Genomic DNA, 7,088 nt, shown 5'->3' with positions numbered 1-7,088 from the left:
ACTTGTTGTGATAGGAAGTAAATAGAATGGCAAGCGTACTTTGTTGATAGACCACCAATGAGGTATGATATTAATTTATTTGAATTTATTTTAAATCTAATAGAAGCTTGTGCTTGGTACAATAAAGCATGAAAATGCTCGGTTGGGTGGTTGAAATCCACTACAAGAATTAGCAACGTTAGTGAAAGGAATTCAAACTAGTAACAATATGTTGGTAAAGCACTTCAGGAGTAGGTCCATTGTGGGGCACTAGTACCCAATAGTGTCCATTGATTTCCATGAGCATGCTATGACTGGTATGATGGTTTTGAGGCAGGGCTATGCCTTGGTTTTTGGAGCTTCTGATGCTAGAAAACCTTGCCAAGGGAGGGGTTGCCCAAGGGACTGTGTAACAGAGAAGGAGATGCTCATGGAACTTGGAAGGTGTGTTACTCAATGGAAGGGGGTGACCGAATTGCTCAAGGGACTGTGTAGCAGAGAAGGGAGGGTTGAAGATGGATTTGTTTTGGTCATTAGCATTCCCTGATGGAATCATATGCACATTAGGAGTGTGCCCTGGAACAATGAGTCCATAATTGTCCATTGATAGGACAAGTGCCACATGATTGTAGCACTGCATATCGGATGTAGCTTTGACTTTGGAAGTGGATTTTGGAATTCCTGGGAAGGAGGTGAATCTTGGTATTACTTTGAGGATGGAGGTGTGAGCCTTTATTTGATGGTTGAGAAAATGTACGTACATCATATCCTTTTATTTGTTGGCTGAGAAAATGTGCATATTTTATATGTGTATATTATTGTAAATATTGTATCAAGCTGAATTTATAAAGCTCCATAAACAATATGATTATTTTCTTGTTGAAGAAAATGTGTATGAGTGTATATGTGGTTATTATTGTAAATATTGTGATGATTTGTGTTATAAAGCTCCAGTAAATGGTATGATTGTCATATCTTCAATAATGGTCATTGTAAATACTGCAACGAGTTGTGTTATAAAGCTCCATAGGAAATATGTTTTGTTTTTAGCAGTTTGTTATTTTATAGGTGTCATAGAACGCCGAGGACAGTGTTCCCCCAAGGGGGAGTGTTTTGTGACAACTTTGGTTGATTTTTCATGTAAAAAATAAATAAGACCAAGGTAATGGGACATGTATTCCAAGCCGAATGTTGGACAAAACATCCTATTGGGCCGTCACTTCAATTTAATTAATGGGTACGGAAAATGGCAAAGGAAAAGAGGCATTATTTGGTATTTATTTATGAAAATAATGGAAATTAGGAGAAAAGGAAGGTGAAAGGTCACAAGTTGCATGTGAGGAGGAAAATGAAGGAAAAATAATGGAGATTGAAGAAAATAGAGGCCTCAACGATAATTTTTTTTATGAGGATCAGTTCATGGCTTTTGTTAGCGTTAACCTTTTGTCACTTCAGTTTTCGAGCTCTAATTTTCTACTCTCTCTCTTTCATACTCTTAAACACTTTTCTTGGATCACTCTTGGAGGAGAGTGACATACTTAGGTTTTGGAGAAATAAGGAAAAGTTTAAGAAGGAAAGTGCAAGAGGACATCGAGATCAATAGCTACAATTGGTTTTTCTTATAAGTATCATGTTGCTTATATGATTTCTTTGTTAGTTTTGGCATGGAGGATTTCCTGGTTTGATAGTGGGTTTTCCTAGCCTTGCCATTTCCTAGATAGCCATGGTATTGTGGTTTTGTTTCCTTTTGTTTTCTGGTTGTTTCTCATGTTCCTTTGGCCGTGGGTTGAGTTACTAGTTCATGGAGCCTTGGTTGTAGAAATGCGCTAGAATACCTATAACAAATTGGGTTGAGTTACTAGTCCTGGAAGCCTTGGTTGGAAAAACAAGCTGGGGCCCTTGGTGGGTTGAGTTACTAGTCCTAGAATCCCTAGTTGGAAAAGCGCTCTAGAGCCTAACAAAAATTATGTGTTAAGTTACTAGTCCTGGAATCTTTGGTTGGAACAAACACTCTAGATGGACAACTTGGGTAGAGACCAATCTCGTGATGGTTAGTGATGTCTCACCATCAGGTGGAACCATTGGTTGAGGGTTGAGGTGGTTTAGCCTCTAAAAGCCCTGTTTTGGTTTTGTTTGATTTTTTTCACGAGATCCCACATTCATTCTTAGAATATGACATGGGGGTGATTGGCTAAAATAGAGATTTGGTTCAGCCCAATCTATGGTTGGGTGGTATGTGGAAGGCCTTAACCTGGTTAGATTTACATATGTTAATAAGAGCCCTTTCTTCTTTGGTATTTTATGAGTAAATCTGATTACCATTATGTGGCTTAAATGGTTGTTCATCATTGATATATATATTGTTATTTGTTGGTTATAAGCATGGTTTTATGACATATCTTAGTCATGGATTTTACCATGTTTTGATTAATGAATAAATGAATGATGAGTGTATGACCTAATAGATGTTATTGCAGCTATTATGAGAAGGAACTTGACCTTCTTGCTAATTTTCAGATAAGTATGATATCCCTATGTTCAGATATGTATTTATGACTTGTAGATTTCATGTTCATGATATGTATAACAAAATGTTTGTCATGGCTAGGCCTTGTTAGGTGAAGTTCTTGTCTAATATTTGTATGGAAGGATTTTTCCTTGTGTCATTCATGATTTTGGAAAGTTTCATTAAGTTCTGGGTAGAGGTCTGGATCCTAGCCTGAAAAAGTGGTTTAAATCCCATGGTCACATGCACAAAACTGGGTGAAAAAGACTGTAGTCACTCCCTTGTATAGAAGACTAGGGTGCTAAGAAAGGAGGTTTAATTTAGGTTATGGGCACCTGGAAGGGTGGTTTAGCCCTTAGGGGTCCTATAACACCTAATCGGGAAGTCATTAAGAGTTTTGATTTGGGGATTACAGTTCCTTAAGGTGATCTAGGAGGTTGAATCATATCATAGTAACTCTTCATCACATGTTTACCTCAGTAGGTCAGTAACTTGGATAAATGTGGGAGGAGGGTTTTACAGTTGCATTCAGAGCTCAATCCTAAGAACCAAAGGAAATATTCCCAGAAGAAAGATATCCCATGGCCACAAATTTGAGTAATCATGTGGAAAGAAAGTCAGACATGTATGAGAAGTTTTTCTTACATCAATATAGAAGGGTGTGAATCTGAGTAGCCTTCAACAATAGGAAGAGAGTGAAATGACCATATTATGCCATATAAAGATACAAGTCAAGGAGATGAAAATTGATGCTGTGTTCTGTAAACATTTTAGAACTAAAATCCTATTGCAACGACTGGAATTTATTTTTCTAATTGTTAATTATTTTAACAATTTATTTGCTATGACAAATATCAAATAAAATCACACTGCAACCTTCAAAAGTAAAATATTGTGGAAATAATAGCATTGGAAACTGAGAAAATACTATCACACACAAAATAAAAATGACACTGTTATTTTTGGACAATTGTCCTCGGAAAAACTCAACTTGGGAAAACCAATGCAATAGTGAGGGTTTTATTATTATGTAACAATGAAAATATGAGTACAATATATGGATGCCCAATTGGAAATCCAAACAATAAGAAAATATAGGCAAAATTATTTTAAGGGAATTACCCTTCTTCCATAAACAATCCTGACACAATTTCCTTCAGAAAACTAAACCTCCTAGATCCTCTGCGTCAGCCTCTGCGCTGCTTTGCGTAGACCCTATGACGTCAAACCTCCAACCTTCCTATGAGGAATTCATTCTTCTCGTCTCTGTAGAGGAAATCGACTCTCCGACACTTTGGACCCTCTGTCTGGCCTCTAGAACTGAGAACGAATTTCTCTCTAGAAAATCGAACTGTTTCTCTAAATAAATTGCATAATCCTCTGCATTGCCTCATTGGGAATAACTTAGCCCTCTTGTTGCTGCCTCTCCGGATCTGGAAAAATTCCCCTGGATCACTGTCCTTGCCCCTCACTATCTTTTATGTCCCACTAAAGCTCCAAATCTTCAGCAAATGACTATTGCTACTCTAGAAAATTGAATTTTCCAAGTGACTCTCGTGCGTTCTCCATCACCACATCGATCCCTTCTTATATCTTCTTGTTAGGGATCCAATGACCAAGATTAAATCTTAATCGATGGCTTAGATAATTTCTAGATCAATCTATGTGATTTTCTAGAGAATTCTCACCTTGACTTAATTAATTGTGATTAATTAGCCATATTCCCTAAGTTTAGACTTAGGAAATATTTTAAAATCAGCTAATAATCTAATTAAGCCATCTCTAGGTGGAATTTCCATAAATGAATTTCTGGGTTTTTGAGATCTCATGTATTCTAGCCTCTCCACCAAATTTCATGGCTAGAACACATCTGATGCTAAAAAAAACTAGCACTCCCCTTAGCGAGGAATGTGTTCTAGTGTTGCACATCCCGCCACAATTCCCTGTCTTTGTATCACCTCCTGTCATGCTGCTGATGTATGGCTACTGTGACTTCTTGTCACTACCCACCAACCACTGTGCAACTTTGATGCTACATCTGTGTTGTTGCTGACCTGTTGTACTGTTGCCAATACTACATTTGCACTGCAAATCTGTTATTGTTGCAATTCAACATCTGCAACTAAAAATCATCCAACATACCGAATCAATTGTGTTCGGTATGATGCATATGTCTCCTGAGTCCTCACTATTACTAGAATTTATACTCTCACTGAATAATCTGCATTGCTACCAACTCTGCACTGAGCCACCTTCTTTGTTGTTAACACTACACTGCGCTCCTCAACATTTAACTTCCACTAGTCTGCTACTGTCTCTCTAGTGTTGACTACATCAACTGCCATTGATCCATCCTTCTACTAAATATTGTGGGCCCACGTATCCAGGTAATGATCCATGAGGTGGACACCTCAAGGATCCTGCCCAATATTTATCTCTCTGGGGCTACAACTCCAAGTCACCCCACCTCACTCCTAGAGGAATGGCTACCAACATCAAGAAGTCTTCCTTCAACTTGGAGGACAACTTGTTGATCTTAGCTGATGCTGCCTGCTAGTCCTACTTCTCTGAATTGTCCTTCTTCCTAAGAGGACACTACATGTTGTAGTGACTAATCGCACCACACCTAAAGCACTTTACGTTTAACATGTCCTTCTTCTTCTTTCTCTACTCCCACTTCCCTTGACTCATACCCTTAATGTGAGGGCCACATTCTCCTCCTCCTTCACCACCTTTTGTCTGCTACTATTGCTCCCACTGATGGAGCTCTTCAACAGAGATCGTCTCAACTCCTCCTGCTGCATATCGACCCACATTATGTCCCATCTTGGTAGTGTGTCTCTGCCTAATATACTATATACGAAGACTTGCCAATCCAATGAGACACTGTTGAGTGCCAATCATATTAACTTCGACGGTTGAGATGCTACCCCAATAGTTGACAACTAGTCTTAAACCTCCTGAATTTTGGTGAGGAAAGGATTTGTGCCTTTCCCCTTCTCCATCTTGATGCATCTCAGCTTCTCTTCTAGGAACATCTTTCGCTGCTCGGAAGTGACCTGGTACAACGTAGAGAGAGCATCCCACATTTCTTTGGTCATTCCCTCGGTCAATATATGTGAGACTATATGATCCCGGACTCCATCCAAGATCAATCACTTCTCCCTCACCATTTCCTTCTTGTATTATTTCTGATGATCTGCATCTTGGGGAACTGCCACTACATTATTAATGTAGGCTTTCAGGCCATATTCATCTAGAAAGAAGGACATCCTAGCCTTCCAGATGAATTAGTGTGATGATCCATCCAGCCTATCCTCATATCTAAGCTTTGCAGTGGCCATCTCTGAAATTGTCGAATACTCACTCTTTCCCTAAGCTCGGTTGTTTCTATGCTATTCACACGCTTTCTTAGAATTTGTAGCTCTGATAGTTGCTACTTCCAATCTATAACTAGAAATTTGAACTTTCAAGACTCGAAGTTCCCTAAGGAAAATTTTCCCTTTGTTTTGTTTTCTTTTCACTTCCACTCGATGTAGATTCTGCTTTTGCAACCTATAAAAAAACCCTTGGTGTCCAACCAAAAATATGCCCAACGAAAATATGAGTTTTTGCATCTTCCTTTTCCTACTAGAATCATTGATCTATGAGATTCAAACTTTTTATGCCTCCTACTATGAAAAATAGAATTTCCCCAAGCAACTCGGCCTACCTAGAAATGAATTGCACTACCTCAAGAATTTCGGCCTGCTGCTCCTTTTGAGCAGTGAAATTATTTCCTTCGCTTCTCAGCTTCTGACTGATCACTTACGCTTTGATGCCATGTGAAAATTTTCAAAACTGAAATCCTGTTGCAACAACTGGAATTTATTTTTCTAATTGTTAAGTATTTTAACAATTTATCTGCAACGAAAAATATCAAATAAATCACATTGCAAACTTCACAAATAAATTACTGTGAAAATAATAGCACTGGAAACTGAGAAAATACTAACACACACAAAATAAAAATGACATTGTTATTTTTGGACAATTGTCCCTGGAAAAACCCAGTGGGGAAAACCAGTGCAACAGTGAGGGTTTTATTACTTTGCAACAGTGAAAATATGAGTAAAATCTGTGGATTCCCAAACGAAAATCCAAACAATGATAAAATATGGGAAAATTTATTTTAATGGAATTACCCTTCTTCCACAAGAAATTATGACACAATTTCCTTCTGAAAACCCGACCTCCTAGACCCCCTGTGTCAGCCTTTGCGATGTTTTGTGCATACCCTATGATGTCAAGCCTCCAACCTACCTCTGAGGAAGTCATTCTACCTATCGCTATTGAGGAAATTGCCTCTCCTACATTCTGGACCCTTTATCTGACCTCTGGAACTGAGAATGAATTTCTCTCCAGCAAATCAAAATTCTTCTCTAAAGCAACTATGCATTCCTTTGTGCTTCCTCACTGGGAATAACTCAACCCTCTTGCTTCTGCCTCTCCGGACATGGAAAACTTCCTCCGAATCATTGTCCCTACCCCTCACTAAAGCTCCAACTCTCCAGCAACTGACTACTACTACTTTGGAAAATCGAATTCTCTAAGTGACTCTCGT

This window comes from Pinus tabuliformis, chromosome 1_1 (genome assembly GCF_031772625.1).
Source record: "Pinus tabuliformis cultivar Carrire ecotype Pingquan chromosome 1_1, CPIR1, whole genome shotgun sequence".
Lineage (NCBI taxonomy): Eukaryota > Viridiplantae > Streptophyta > Pinopsida > Pinales > Pinaceae > Pinus > Pinus tabuliformis.
The sequence above is the reverse complement of the archived record's forward strand: the minus strand, read 5'-3'. Positions refer to the sequence as shown.